General features: G+C 51.4%; 1 pseudogene; it reads left to right on the top strand.

The window, feature by feature from the left end:
- The first annotated feature begins 228 nt into the window (after positions 1 to 228).
- LOC122908161 lies at positions 229 to 347 on the top strand (annotated as a pseudogene).
- The last annotated feature ends 16,191 nt before the right edge of the window (positions 348 to 16,538 follow it).

Here is a 16,538-nt window from a genome sequence, read left to right as displayed (position 1 = left end):
TCCTTTGTACAGAATGGGTATGACCACAAGGCATCAGTAGCCCAAGAAGGCCGGGGGCCAATGTAACTATGAACGAGAGAGATATGGTAGCTAACCAAGCCTGGACAAATTAAGGTAACAGTAGGGTATGAGAAAGTTCAGCTTTCTCCAGCAAGGGGAGGATGGTTCCATGTTATATAGGGTGTCACGTACACTCATTTGAGAATATCGGGTAAGAACCTTATGATTGTCTACGGCCATACCACCCTGAAGGCGCCAGATCTCGTCTGATCTTGGAAGCTAAGAAGGGTCGGGCCTGGTTAGTACTTGGATGGAAGACTGCCAGGGAATACCGGTTGCTTTTGCTTTGATCTCCAAGAGGGAATTTCTTGGGACGGTGGGCTACTGCAGGCTGTGGATGCTACCTTCACGGAGATGGCACAACCTCTCTACGAACTGGCTAAGGGAGGACTCACTATGGTAGAGTGTGGACAGCTGAGGCAGAAGGAGCATTTTGGGAATTACAAAGAGCCTTACTGTGTGCCCCAGCATTGGTCATCCCAGATGTTACCAAGCCCTTCCACTTGTATGGGAAGGCAGGGCTGACTAAAGAAGTTTTGACTCAGACTCTAGGGCATGGTGAAGGCCAGTGGTCTATCTTAGCAAGAAACTAGACCCAGTAGCAGCTGGGTTCCCTCCTTGCCTCCGCATAATTGCCGCAACAGCCCTCCTGGTTAAGGATGTGAGTAAATTAACTTTGGGCCAAAATCTTGTTATAACCACAACACACGCGATTAAGGGCCTTCTCCGGACTCCACCAGACTGATGGATGACGAACGCCCGAGTAACGGGGTATCAGGCCCTTCTCCTCAATGAACCAAAAGTGGCCTTCTGAACCCCAGCAATGCTAAATCCAGCCACACTGCTGCCAGAAGAGCTAGCTGACCATCCACACGACTGTGGGAAGGTCTTAACCCAAGTCACAGGAATAAGGCCGGATCTCAGAGACACTCCCCTCCCGGATGCGGAAATGACTCTGTTCACAGAAGGGAGTAGTTACATGGTCAGTGGAAAAGAGGTATGCGGGGGCTGCAATGGTTTCTCCTGGGCAGAGACTCTGGATGACAGCCCTGCTACATAGGATCTCGGTGGAAAAGCAAAGCTGATTGCATTCACCAAGGCACTACAGATGGCCGAGGCCACAGGCACTAACTGGAAACTACAGTGTGCCTACTGGCCCCAGAGCTCTGAGCAAGGAGAATGAACCAGACTCTCGAAAAGACCTTGACAAAGTTAATTCTGGAGGCTGGTGGTGGATAGAAAATCTCCTTCCTTTTACTCTCAGGGCATGATGTAATAAACAAGGTGACCCCATTTAAAATAATGTTTGGGAGCTCTGTCCTAGGTTACAGGAGGTTGCCCTAGCAGAAATGACTGATCAGTCTATACCCCAGTCACTGCAGGCATTACAGTCTGTCTTAAAAAGAAGGGATCCAAACTGCCTATACTGGAACAGAGACGGTGGAACCACATCCTTACCAACCCGGGGACTTGGTTTGGATACGTCGCTATCAAGTGGGGAATTTGGAGCCTCATTGGAAGGGACCATTTACTGTTATCCTAACCACCCCCACAGCAGTAAAAGTGGAAGGCATCAGGGCCTGGGTTCATGCGGGTCATGTCAAACGAGCTGAGAGTAAGGATGCCCTCCAGAAATGGGAAATGCAGCCAAAAGACCCTGCTGACCATAGACTGAAACTAAGACTAAAGAAACTGTGAGTGTATTGTTGCTATACTAAAGAAAATTGGGGCTATAAAATGTTAGCTTATATGTTCAATATAAGGTAGAACCATCTGAAAAGTCAAGGATTTGACTAATCTCCAAAGAAAAGGGGGAATGTAAGGGTCTGCCCCTCCCAGAGGAACTTGCTTGTGGACCCTGAATGTAAGGGTGGGGCAGACTGAGTGGAGACATCCAATCAGTAAGCCGTAGGTATATCCACTGGGAAAATTGGAATTCAAATGGCCACCTGTGTAGGGGCGGGGCTTAACCACCCCCATAAAGGTTACTCTGCCAGGCTGTCAAAGGGGGACAGCTGCAAGAGAGCAGCGGCTGCTACAGGAGGGATGGAGTCGGCGGAGAGCAGTGAAGTCCGCCGAGAGCGGTGAAGTCGGCAGAGAGCGGTGAAGTCGGCGGAGAGCGGTGAAGTCGGCGGAGAGCGGTGAAGTCGGGGGAGAGCGGTGAAGCGCTGCGGAGAGCGGTGGAAGTCGGCGGAGAGCAGGGGGAGTCAACGGTGAATAGAAGAGCTGTAACAGCTCTTGTAAGAGCTACAACCGCGTTTGCAGTCTCCAGCTTCCCGCCGGCCCCAAGCCGCCGCCTGCAGCCTCCGGCAGCGGCCCCGAGCACCGCCGCCTGCAGCCTCCGGCGGCGGCCCCAAGCGCCGCCGCCTGCAGCTTCCAGCTTCCGGCGGTCTAGCCTCCGGCGGCGGCCCCGAGCGCCGCCGCCTCCAGCCTCCGGCGGCGGCCCCGAGCACCGCCGCCTGCAGCCTCCGGCGGCGGCCCCGAGCGCCGCCGCCTCCAGCCTGCAGCCTCCGGCGGCGGCGCCGAACCAACGCCTGCAGCCTCCAGCCTCTGGCGGCGGCCCCGAGCGCCGCCGCCTGCCGCCTGCCGCCTGCCGCCTCCAGCCTCCAGCGGTGGCCCAGCAGTCCTGTTGTCAGCGGTCCCTCGACGCCTGCGGTCCTGAGACATCTGCGGTCCAGTTGTCAGCGGTCCCTCGATGCCTGCGGTCCTGAGACATCTGCGGTCCAGTTGTCAGCGGTCCCTCGATGCCTGCGGTCCTGATGCCTACAGACCCTAGATGCAAGCAGTCGGTCCTGACACCTGCAGCCCCTAGATGCCAGCGGTCTGGAGGCGTGAGCAGCCCTGAGATGCCAACGGCCCCTAGACACCAGCAGCCTCGCTGCAAAATGCCTCGCCACCCCGAACCACAAGTGGCCTTGTCCACAGTGGTGGCTTCCTCCGGGTGGAAGCCTGGTCAGAGTAGCATCGTGGGGAGCAGAGTCTGTGTCATCTGGGTTGTCCTCCTTGTCATTGTTGCTTCTTCATCATTGGGAGTGGCCTCATCCAGGAAATGGTCTTGTCCAGAACAGCCTCTTCTTGGGAGCGGCCTTGTCTGGGGAGCAACTTCATTGAGCAGTGGCCTTGTCTTGGGAGTGGCCACTTCTTGGGAACGGCTCCAATCATGGAGCGGCCTCATCTGCGGAGCAGCAACGTCATCTAGAGCGGCCTCGTCCAGAGTGGCCTTCTTGGAAGTGACCTTGTTGGGTTCATCGTCACCGCCTTTTCGTAAGAGGTAGCTCTGACCGGTAGTTTGATTCCTGATGCTTGGCGCGAAATAAAGTTTTGCTTGACCTTCGCTTTGTATCAGTCTCGTTCCTTTGATCACGGACCCTAACAGGTTGGACACCCACCCAACAGCCAGGATTCCTGCCATGGGGAAAGAGGAGTTCTCCATTGTTCTTCAGGTTCCCCCATTAGCAGGGATTCTAGCAAATGTCTTGGGACAGATGCCCGAATACCAAGGATAGGTAGAGATGACGGACATGGGCCATGGACAGTCTCAAATCATGGATATGGGCACTGATCTCTGGGTGGCTGACAGTAGGTCTTGGCTCAGGATCTGTCAGACACAATACTAGTGCCCAGGGCTGCCTATACATCGGGGTTCCCTTGAGTGCCAAGCAGATTGATCCTCATGTAGCATTTCTGGGAAGAATCACTAGACCCTTCTTGTTTCTATGGGGAAGACAGAATGCTGCATTGTGGTTCCAGAATTCCCTTCCAAGAGGGCTTGTGGACCAGGAGGCTGAGGATGGAATTGTAAACCCAAGCTATGGTTATATTCTGTATCAAGCCAAAGTCACTTCCAGTGAGCAGTGGTTGAATCGAATATTCAGCACCTGAGTAAGGTTGGATGTCAGATGTTTTCTCATGCTGGAGTTTGTGTCTACGATGACCGACAAATGGAGTGGTGGTGTCAAGAAGCCATGGAGTATTTCCCAGGCTGGGGCTTGTGAGAACCACAAGTGGCCTCCAAACAGCAAGGTTTCATTCTACCGGACAGGGGCAGTTTGGTTTGTTTGCTCCAGAGTCCCTCATGTGGAAAGAATGTGTAGCATAGCTCTCCCGCATGGATGACTGGAAATCACAACTCCATTCACCACTGCTGCTGAGGAACATATCAGGTTCATTCTGGTGGCTCTGAGGTGACGTACCAAGGACTGGATTGGATATGGAATCTCACGAAGATAGGTCATAATGCTGGTTTGTTACCAGGGAGAACTAAGAATGTGCTGGTGGCTAAGGGGCTGTGCAGGATTAATCTACCCTGAGGATTTGACACAGGTCCAAGAGCCCGGATTCCATCTGTGGACAGGAGATGTTCTGTTGTGGGGCTCAGGGACCATATGTTGTATCATAAGTTGGTATTCCAGAATAGGCCTGTGATGACAGATGCCTGAAAACCTAATCTAGCATTCCAATGAAGTCCTAGGGGCATGTCAGGTTCAATCTTCTGACTCAGGACCATTGACTCTGGTGTCTGCCTGGATGGAGGTGATCAGGATATTTCAGACTGCACGTTTGCATCCAGAGCGGCATCCAATATTGAGGTGTGCTCATGGTCCTTGCAGTTTACTCCTTATATGGAGGGTTTTGCCAACTTTGACGGGCATAGTTTCCTTGGGGATGGCAGGCACAGTCCTTTGGTGTGTCTCCAGAGACCCCATCCTGGAGGGCATGTGAGCCATGATTTGGTGAGTGAATTCTGCCAACACAAACTCGAGTTAGGCTTAGCGGCATGGTGATTCCAGGCCCAATGGATAGACCTGGAGGGCAGCAAGTCAGGAAATGTAAATCAGGTGACTAGAAGGCGTAGTGCAGACTATTGTATCTGGATTGAATTTCCAGGATGGCCTTGGAATGTAGGTGTGGTCTCATGGGTCCATGGTAGATTTTTCCTCTTAAAGATCCTGTTGGGTCCCAATAGTTTGGTGGCTTTCTCAGGGAAAGGAAGAGTGCTGTTTTCCATCTTAGGGGTGCCCCAGGACATGGATTCCAGAGACAGACTTTGATCTGGGCACATTGAAAATCCCACTAAGTGTTAGGATTTGGGCCTAGGGGTGTACCAGGTCTGTAATGCAGGTCCTGGAGGTGCAACTGAGAACATTTGTTTGAAAGCATGCTCAAGTTGAGGGTCACAATGCCTGCTTGTGCCCAGGAAGACCTCAGGAGTGGGTGTGGTGTTATTGCCCATGCAGCCGGATCCCATTCTGAGGGTTGGACACCCATTCCAAAGCCAGGATTCCTGTCATGGTGAAGGAGGAGTTCTCTATTGTGCTTCAGGTTCCCCCACTGGTAGGGATTCCAGCAAAGGTCTAGGGGACAGATGCCTGAATACCATGAATGCGTAGAGATGATGGACATGGGCCATCGCTGGTCTCACATGCTGGATATGGGCTCTGCCCTCTGGGTAGCTGACACGAGGTCGGGACTCAGGCTCTGTCAGCCACAGCACTAGTGGCCAGGGCAAACTAGAAATCAGGGTTCCCTCATGGGCTGAGTGGATTGATCTCATGTGCAGTTTCTGGGCAGACTCACCAGGTCCTTCTTCTTTCTATGGGGAAGGCAGAATGCTGTGTTGTGGCTCCAGAATTCCCTATCAAGTGGGCTTGCAGACCAGTAAGGTGAGGATGGATTTGTAATCCGAAGCTAGGGTTATATTCAGTGCGAATTGAAAGGCAATTCCAGTGTGCATCGGCTGATTCCAATATTAGCACCTGAGTATGGGCGTATTGTCAGATGTTTGCTCAGGCTGGAGGTTGTGTCTATGATGACCGACAAATGGAGTGGTGGCGTCAAGAGGCCATGGAGGATTTCCCACCCTAGGGCTTGTGAGATGCTCCAAACATCAAAGTTTCTTTCTACCGGACAGGAGGAGTCTGATTTGTTTGTTCAGGTTTCTCCATGTGGAAAGTTTGTGTAGCAGATCATTTTCTCATGGATGCCTAGAAAGCACACTACATTGACCATTGTAGCTGAGGAACATTGCAGGTTCGTTCTGGTGGCTCTGGGGTGAAGTATCAAGACCTTGAGTTGACATGGAGTCTCATGAAGATGGGTCACAATGCTGATTTGTTACCAGGGAGATCATAGAATGTGCTCGCTGCTAAGGGGCCATGTAGGATTCATCTACCCTGAGGGTTTGACACAGGTCCACAAGCACGGCTTCCTTCAGGCTTCGGGAGATGTTCTGCTCTGTGGCTCAGGGACAACACGTTGTATCATAACTTGGTATTCCAGAACAGGCCTCTGAGGACAGATACCTGAAAAACCAATCTAGTGTTCCAATGAAGTTTTCGGGGCAAGTCAGTTTCAATCTTCAGACTCAGGATCATTGATTTGGGTGTCTGCCTGGATGGAGGTGATCAGGGTTTTTCAGACTGTGAATTTGAGTCAAGAGTGGCCTCTAATATTGAGGTGGGCTCAGGGGCCTTGCAGGTTCCTCCTAATCTAGAGATTTTGGGCAACAGTGAGGGCACAGTTTCTTTGAGGAAGGCAGGCATAGTCGTTAGGTGTGGCTCCAGATACCACAACCAGGAAGCCATGTAAGCCAAGGTTTTGGGAGAAAAGTTTGCAAACACAAACTCGGGTTAGGGTTAGTGGCGAGGTGATTGCAGGCCCAATGCATAGACTTGGAAAGCAACTCGTCAGGAATTGTAAATTAGATGCCTCGAAGGGGGTAACACAGGCTTTTGTATCTGCATTGTGTGTCCAGGATGGCCACAGAATGCAGGTGTGATCTAATGGGTCCATGGAGGTTTTTCCTTTCTAAATTACCTGGTGGTTCCCAATAGTTTGGTGGCTTTCTCGGGAAAGGGAAGAGTGTATTTTCCATCTTGGAGGTTCCCCAAAATAGGGAATTCCAGAGACTGGCTCTGGGTCTGGGCTCCTGGATAATCCCACTAAGTGTTAGGATTTGGGCCAAGGGGAATACCTGGGTCTGCAATGCGGGATACTTTGGGTCAACTGAGAGGGCTTGTTTTAAAGCATGCTCAGGCTGAGGTTCACATTGCCTGCTTGTGCCCAGGGCGGCCCTCATGAGTGGGCGTAATCTCCTTGGCCATGCAGCCAGCGCCCACTTTGAGGTTGGACAGCCATCCCAACAGCCAGGATTCCTGCCATGGGGAAGGAAGAGTTCTCTGTTGTGCTTCAGGTTCCCTTCATTGGCAGGGATTCCAGCAAAGGTCTGGGGACAGATGCCTGAATACCTAGGATGGGTAGAGTTGACGGACTTGGGCCCGGGCTGATCTCACATGCTGGATATGGGATCATATCTCTGGGTGGTTGAAACTAGGTCTTGGTTCAGGCTCTGTCAGACACAGAACTAGTGCCCAGGACAGCGTATAAATCAAGGTTCCCTCGAGCACCAAGCAGATTGATCCTCATGTGGAGTTTTTGGGCAGATTCACCAGGCCCTATTTCTTTCTATTGGGAATGCAGAATGTTGCTTTGTTGCTGAGTTCCCTCTCAAGAGGGCTTGAGGACCAGGACGCTGAGGATGGAATTCTCAACCCAAGCTATGGTTAAATTCAGTGTCAAGCGAAACACAGTTCCAGTGTGCAGTGGTGAAATGAAAATCCAGAACCTAAATAAGGGCGGATGCCAGATGTTTGCTCACGCTGGAGTTTTTGTCTATGATGACTGACAAATGGAGGGGTTGTGTCAAGAGTTCATGGAGGACTTCTCATGCTGGTGCTTCTGAGATGCTCCAAACAGAAGGTTCCCTTCTAAGGGTCAGTGGCAGTCTGGTGTATTTGCTCCAGGATCCCACATTGGGAAAGACTGGGTAGCACAACACTCCCACATGGATGCCTGGAAAGCACACCTCCACTGACCATTGCAGCTTAGGGACATGGAAGGTTCATTTTGGTGGCTCTGGGGCAAATTACCAAGGAATTGATGTGACATGGAATCTCATAAAGATGGGTCACAATGCTGGTTTGTTACCAGGGATATCTTAGAATGTGCTGGTGGCTAAGGGGCTGTGAAGAATTCATATACCCTGAGGTTTGACACAAGTCAAAGTGCACGGATTCCGTCTGGGGACAGGAGATATTCTATTGTGGGTCTCAGGGACCATATGTTTTATCATATTGGTATTACAGAATAGGCCTCTGAGGTGAAATGCCTGAAAAACTAATCTAGGCTTGCAATGAGGTCCTAGGGGCATGTCATATTCAATCATCTGACTCAGGACCATTGACATGGGTGTCTGCCTTGATGGAGGTGATCAGGATGCTTCAGACTGCGCATTTGCATCCAGAGCGGCCTCCAATATTGGACTGGGCTCAGGGGACTTACAGGTTTCTCCTAATCTGTAGGGTTAGGGCAACGGTGACGGACACAGTTTCCTTGGGGATGGCAGGAACTTTCCTGTGGTATGGCTCCAGAGATCCCATCCTGGAGGGCATGTGAACTATGGTTTTGGGAGAGAAGTCCTCAAACACAAACGTGGTTTAGGGTTAATGGCGAGGTGATCACACACCCAATGTGTAGTTCTGTAGGGGAGCTCGTCTGGAACTGTAAATAGGGTGACTCAAAGGCGGCAGCACAGGCTTTTGTATCTGGATTGTGTGTCCAGGATGGCCTCGGAATGCAGGTGTTGTCTCCTGGGTCCATGGAAGATTTTTTTCTCTGAAGGATCCTGGTGGCTCCCAATAGTTTGGTTGCTTTCTAAGGGAAGTGAAGAGTGCTGTTTTCCGTCTTAGGGGTGCCCCAAAGCAGGAATTCCAGTGATGGACTCTGGGAATGGGCGCATGGAAAATCCCACCAAGAGTTAGGATTTGGGCCTAGGAGCGTACCAGTCATGCAATGTCGGATCCTTGAGTTGCAACTGAGAGCGTTTGTTTGAAAGCATGCTCAGACTGAGGGTCACAGTGCCTGCTTGTGTTCAGGGCGGCCCCCAGGAGTGGGCGTGGTTTCTTTGGTCATGCTGCTGGTTCCCATTCTGAGGGTTTGACACCTATCCCAATAGTCAGGATTCCTGCCATATGGAACGAGGAGTTCTCTATTGTGCTTCAGGCTCCCCCATTGGTAGGGATTTCAGCAAATGTCTGGACAGTTGCATGAATACCAAGGATGGGTAGAGATGATGGCCCTGGGCCATGGCTGGTCTCACATGCTGGATATGGAGCCCGCACTCTGGGTCACTGACACGAAGTCAGGGCTCAGGCACTGTCAGACACAACACTAGTGTCCAGGAAAAAGTATAAATCGGGGTTCCCTCGAGGGCCGTGTAGATTGATTTTCATGGGGAGTTTCTGGGCAGAATAACCAGGCCCTTCTTCATGCTTTCAAACAAGCCCTCTCAGTTACACCACCAGGATCCTGCATTGCAGTTCCGTTACGCCCCTAGGTCCAAATCATAACACTTGATGGGCTTTTCCAGGCGCCCAGACCCAGAGCCCATCTCTGGAATCCCTGTTTTGGGGCGCCCCTAAGATGGAAAAGTGCATTCTTCTCTTCCCCGAAAATGCCAGCAAACTATGGCGAGCCGCTAGGTTCCTTAGGCCAGAAAAGTGTCCCATGGACCCAAGAGAACACACCTGCATTCCGAGGCCATCATGGACACACAATCCTGATAAAAAAGTCTGTGCTACCCCCTTCTCGTCACCCCAATTATGGTTCCTAATGAGCTGCCCTCCAGGTCTACACATTAGGCCTGCCACCACCACATCACTAACCCTAACCTGAATTTGTGTATGCAGATTTCTCTCCCAAAACCATGGATCACATGCCCAACAGGATGGGGTCTCTGGAGCCACACTACAGGAATGTGCTGCTATCACCAAGGAAATGATGCCTGTCACAGTTGCCCAAACCTTCCAGATTAGGAGAAACCTGCAAGGCCCCTGAGCCAACCCCCATATTGGTGCCCACTCTGGACGCAAATGCACAGTCTGAAATACCCTGATCACCTACATCCAGACAGACAGCCAACTCAATGGTCTTGAGTCAGAATATTGAACCTGACATGCCACTAGAACTGTATTAGAACCCTAGATTAGGATTTAAGCATCTGTGCTCAGGGGCCTGTTCTGGAATACCAAGTTAGGATACATCTCCTTTTCCCTGGGCCATGCAAGAGAACATCTCCTGTCCCAGGAAGGAAACCGTGCTCTTTGACCTGTGCCAAACCCTTTGTGTACTAGAATCCTGCATGGCACATTAGCCACAACACATTCTAAGGTCTCCCTCATAACAAACCAGCATTGTTACCAAACTGCATGAGATTCCTGTCATCTCAAGGCCTGATACTTCGTCCCAGAGCCACCAGAAGGAAACTGTCATGTTCTTAACCTGCAAATGTCAATGGGGTTTTGCTTTCCAGGCATTCAAGTGAGAGGTCTCTCCTACCAATACTTTCCACATGGGATACCCTGGAGCAAACAAAACCAGACTCCAACTGTCCTGTAGAAGGAAACCTTGCTGTTAGGAACATCTCACAACCTTTGGCGTGGGAAATCCTCCATGACCTCTTGGTGCCACCCTCCATTTGTCGGTCATCATAGACACAAATTCAGTGTGCCAAAGATCTGACATCTGCCCTTATTCAGCTGCTGGATATCTCGAATAAGCCACTGCCCATTGGAACTGATTCCTACTTTGGACTGAATTGAACAATAGCTTGTGTTTACAAATCCATCGTCAACCTACTAGTCCCCAAGCCCTCATGATAGGGCATTCTGGAGCCACAGCACAGCATTCTGACTTACCCATAGAAAGAAGAGGTGCCTGGTGAGTCTGCCCAGAAACCCCACATAAGGATAAATATGATCAGCCCTCAAGGGAAACCTGATTTATAGACTGCACTGGCAACTAGTGCTGTGTCTGACAGAGCATGAGCCCCAACATAGTGTTAGCCACCAAGAGAGCAGGCCCCATTACCAGCATGTGCGACCGGCCATGGCCCAAGTCCGTCACCTCTACACATCCTTGGTATTCAGGCACCTTTCCCCAGAACTTTGCTGGAAACCCTGCCAATGGGGGAACCTGAAGCACAATAGAGAACTCCTCTTTCCATGGCAGGAAGCCTGACTGTAGCGATGGGTGTCCAACCCTCAAAGTGGGAACCAGCTGTATGGCCAATAAGACCACGCCCTCTCTGAAGGCTCCCCTGCACACAAACATGCATGGTGACACTCAACCTGATCATGCTTTCAAACAAGCCCTCTCAGTTGCACCCCGGGGATCCTGCATTGCAGGCCTGGTATGCCCGTAGGCCCAAATCCTAATCCTTGGTAGGATATTCCAGGCTCCCAGACCCAGAGCCTGTCTCTGGAATCCCTGTTTTGGGGCACCACTCAGATCAAAAATAGCACTCTTCCCATCCCGAAAAGCCATCAAACTATTGGGAGCCGCCAGGATCCTTAGAGTGGAAAAGTCTCCCATGGACCCATGATACCACAACTGCATTCCAAGGCCATCCTCTACACACAATCCAGATATGAAAGCCTGTGCTTCTGGCTTCGAGTCACTCAAATTACTGTTCCTGACAAGTAGCCCTCCACGTATATGCATTGCCCTGCGACAACCTCACCACTAACCCTTACCCGAGTTTGTGTTTGCAGACTTCACTCCCAAAACCATGGCTCACATGCACTCCAGGATTGGGTCTCTGGAGCCACATCACAGGACTTTGCCTGCCATCCCCATGGAAATTGTGCCTGTCACAGTTACCCAAACCCTCCAGAGTAGGTTGAAACATGCAAGGCCCCTGAGGCCTCCCCTATATTGGAGGCTACTCTGGACACAAGACACCCTGATTACCTACATCCACTCAGACACCCAGGTCAAATGTCCTGAGTCTGAAGATTGAACCTATCATGTCCCTGGGACCTCATTGGAACCATAGATTAGGTTGTCAGGCATCTGTCTTCAGAGGCCTGTTCTGGAATATGAACTTATGATACAACATGTGGTCTCTGAGCCACACAACACTACATATCCTGTCCTCAGAAGGAAACCGTGCTCTTCGACCTGTGTTAAACCCTCAGGTTAGGAGAATCCTGCATGGCACCTTAGCCACCAACACATTCTAAGATCTACCCGGTAACAAACCAGGTTTGTGACCCATCTGCAAGAGATTCCATGTCAACTCAAGGCCTTGGTACTTTGCCCCAGAAACACCCTAAAGAACCTGTCATGTTCCTCAGCTGCAGTGGTCAATGGAGTTGTGCTTTCCAGGCATCCATGCGGAAGAGCTCTGCTACCCATACTTTTCACAGGGGGGACCCTGGAGCAAACAAATGAGACTCCACCTGTCCAGTAGAAAAAGCAATCTTGCTGTTTGGAGCATCTCACATGCATTAGCGTGGGGAATCCTCCATGGATTCTTGACGCCATTCCTCCATTTCTCGGTCATCATAGACACAAACTCCAGTGTGAGCAAACATCTGACATCCACCCTTTATCAGGTGCTGGATATTTCGTTTGTTGGTCATCATAGATACAAACTCCATTGTAAGCAGACATCTGACCCTTGCCCGTACTTAGGTGCTGGAGATCTCTAAACAACCGCTACACATTGGAACAGCAATTTGCTCGGCACTGAGCTTAACCGTAGCTACTGTTTTCAGGCTTCTGTCCTTACACTCCTCACCTGCAAGCCCTCCATATTGGGAATTCGGGAGCCACAAAGCAGCCTTCTGCCTGCCTACCAGAAAGAGGAAGTGCCCTATGGGCCTTCACAGAAACCCACATGAGGTTACTCCTGCATGGTCCTCAATGGCACACCAATATAATAGGCCGACCTCTGCACAAATGCTCTGTCTGACACAACCCAATCCCCAACCTCCTGTCAGCCACCCAGACAGTGGGCCCCATAACCTGCTGGTGGGTCAGCCTTGGACCGAGGCCATCATATTGAACCAACCTGGGTATTCAGGTTCCTGTTTCAGACTTAGCTCAAATTCCTGCCCATAGGGGACCCTGAAGCACAAAAGAGTAATCCTCCTTCCTCATGGCAAGAAAACTGAATGTTGAGATGGCTGTCGAACCCTCAGAGTGGGAGCCAAGTGTATGGCCCATGAGACCACGCCCACACAAGATGGGCAGCTGGGCACAAACAGGCCTTGTGACCCTCAGAATGAGACCCCTTTCCAAAGAGCCCCCTTGGGAGCTAGACCAGGATCCCACAGAGTGGGCCTGTCATGCCCCTAGGCCCAAAACCGAAGTCTTGTTTGGGTTTTCCAGGTGCCTGGACCCAGAACCCATCCCTGGAACTCCTGTTTGGTCAGGACTCCTGAGATGGGAAACATCGTTTTCCTCTTCCCCAGAAAGACATCAAACTCTTGGTTGCCAAGCAGAATCCCCAGAGTGGAAGAATATCCCATGGACCCATGAGGCCACCTCCATTTTGTGGCCATCCTAGACACACAATCCAGACAGAAAAGCCTGTGCTCCTCCCTCCCAGCCACCTGAATTTCAAATCCCGAGGAGCTTCCCTTAGGGTCTGTAGATTGTGACTGCCATCACCTTGCTCCTAACTCTTACCCGAGTTTGTAGCTGAAGTCTTTGGTCCCAAAGTCCTGACCCACATGCTCTCCAGGATGGGGCCTCGAGAACCACACAACATCCCTGGGCCTGCTCTCCCAAGTAAACTCTGCCAAACTCAGTTTCCAAAAACGTCCAGATTAAGAGAAATCTGCAAGGCCACTGAGTCCACCCCAATTTCATAGGGCACTCTGCAAAAAATGCACAGCCTGACACAGCCTCAGAACTTACTTCCAGGATGACACGCAGGGTAATGGCACTGAGTCCAAAGATTGAACCTGCCATGTCCCTACAACCTCATCAGAACCCAGCTTAGGTTTTGTGTCCTCTCTCCCCAGAGGCCTGTTCTGGAAATTCAACATATTGTCCAACCTGTGGTCCATGAGCCGTTCAAGAGAACACCTCCTGTCCCAAGAAGGAAACCTGGCTCCTGGGTACTGGGTCTAATCCTCAGGATAGAGCATCCTGCATGGCCCGAGAGCTGCCACCACATTCTAAGGTCTCCCTGGACACCAAGCAGCATTGGGACCCGTTAGACTGAGAATTTCTTTCAACACAGATCACTTGGAACTTGGAATCAGTGTTATTGGATCAAGCCTGCCCTGTTCCTCAGCTGCAATGGTAATGCGAGATGGGCTTCCCAGGCCTCCATTCAGAGAGCTCTGCTATTGATTCTTCCATATGGGGGACCCTGGAGCCCTGTAGGCGGACTTCTCCTGTCCTGCAGTAGGACACCTTGATGTTTGGAGCAGCTCACAAGCTCCAGCATGGAAAAACCTCCAAGAATTCTTGAGGCCACCCCACCATTCGTTGGCCATCACGGATACAAACTCTAGCATGAGCAGACATCTGACCCTCGCCCAGGTGCTGAAGATCTCAAAACAACTGCTGTACATTGGAACGGACATGTGATCGGCACTGAGCTTAACCGTAGCTTGGGTTTTCAGACTTCTGTCTTCACACTCCTCCCCTGCAAGCCTCCATCTTGTGTATTCTCGAGCCATAATGCAGCCATCTGCCCGCTCACCAGAGAGAAGAAATTCCCTAAGGGTCTGTGCCTAAACCCCACATGAGGACCCAGGAGCACAGCTCTCAACAGCACCCCAATATCATAGGCTGCCCTCTGCACGAATTCTCTGTCTGACAGAGCTCGAGCCCGACCTCTGGTCAGCCACCCAGACAGCGGGCCCCATTTACTGCAGGTGGATCCTGCCTTGGCCCGAGGACCTCATCTTGATGCATCCTAGGTATTTAGGTACCTGTCCCAGAACTTAGCTCAAATTCCTGCCCATGGGGGACCCTGAAGCACAAAAAAAGTACACCTCCTTCCCCATGGCCAGAAAACTGAATGTTGAGATGGCTGTCCAACCCTCAAGTGGGAGCCATGAGCATGGCCCGTGAGACCATGCCCACACAGGATGGGCATCTGGGCACAAACAGACATTGTCCCTCAGCCTGAGAACCATTTCCAACAAGCCCCCTCTGGAGCTGTACCAGGAGAACATAGAGCAGGCCTGTCATGATTCTAGGCCCAAATCCTAAGCCTTGTTGGGGTGATCCAGGCTCCCGGACCCAGCACCCATCTCTGGAATGCCTGCTTGGACGGGACCCCTGAAAGAGAAATCCACGCTCCCCCCATCCCCCAGAAAGACACCAAACTCTTGGGTGCCAGACAGAATTTCCAAAGAGGTAGACTCTCACAGGGATCCATGAGGCCACCCCTCCATTTCGTGGCTATCTTAGACAAACAATCCAGACTGAAAATCCTATGCTCCTGTCTCCCAGCTTTCCGAATTTCAAATAACGAGGAGCTTCTCTCAGGGTCTGCAGATCAGGTCTGCGATCACCTCGCCCTTTACTCTTACCCGATTATTTGTCTGAAGACTTAGGACCCAAAGTCCTGACCCATATGCCCTCCAGGATTGGGCCTCCAGGACCACACAAAATCACTGGTCCTGCTCTCCCAAGGAATCTCAGCCCACCTCAGTTTCCCAAACCCACCAGATTAAGAGAAACCTGCAAGACCCCTGAGCCCACCCCAATTTTATAGGCCACTTCAGAAAAAATGCACAGTCTGACACAGCCTCAGAACATACCTCCAGGAAGATGCACAGGTCAATGGGAAGGGATGAATGGCCTAATACCATGGCGGGTCTGATGTGCTGGGTGTACAGCCACCTGTCTTGGTGTCTGTCAGGAGGTCTGGGCTCAGGCTATGTCAGACAGAGCATTAGTGCTTAGGGTAGCCTATGCATTTGGGGTGTTGCAGAGGGCTGAGCAGGTTGATTTTCATTTGGGGTTTCTGGGCAACATGATAGATAATGTTTTTCTTCTGGGAGGCAGGCAGAATGCTTCGTTTTGGCCCCAGAATTCACAATCGGGAGGGCTTGTGGGCAAGGAGTGTGAGGACGGAATTCTAAAAACACAAGCTAGGGTGAGGTTTGGACCAAGGGCACGGCAGGCTCACTCTGCAGAGGCAGAGTCAAAATATCCGACATCTGAAGTTAGGGTGAGGATTAGACGTTGGCTGAGGTTGGGATTGTGTCCATGATGGTCCCTTCATGAAGCGGGGACCTCATGAGACCAAGGAGGTTTTCCCACGCTGAGTTGTGAGTGGTTCCAAACCACAAGGTTTCCTTCGGCAGAACAGTCGAGTCCTGTTGCATGGCTGCAGGACGTCCCATACGGTAGGACTGGAGAGCAGGTTTCGAAGGATGGATCCCTGTACAGCATGCCTCGCATTCCCACTGGCCATTAGCGACAAGACATGTTTCATCTGCTGGCTCTGGAGCAAGCTACCCAGGGGGCTGAGTTGAAACAGACTCTCCTGAGGATGCGTCATAATGTGGGTTTGTGTCCATGGAGAACTTGGAATGTGCTGGGGCCCTGCGGAAGTCTCCTACCTGAAGGGTTTGATACAGCTCCAATAAGAAAGCTCCCCATGT

Source organism: Neovison vison, chromosome 5, assembly GCF_020171115.1.
Source record: "Neovison vison isolate M4711 chromosome 5, ASM_NN_V1, whole genome shotgun sequence".
Lineage (NCBI taxonomy): Eukaryota > Metazoa > Chordata > Mammalia > Carnivora > Mustelidae > Neogale > Neogale vison.
The sequence above is the reverse complement of the archived record's forward strand: the minus strand, read 5'-3'. Positions and strand labels throughout refer to the sequence as shown.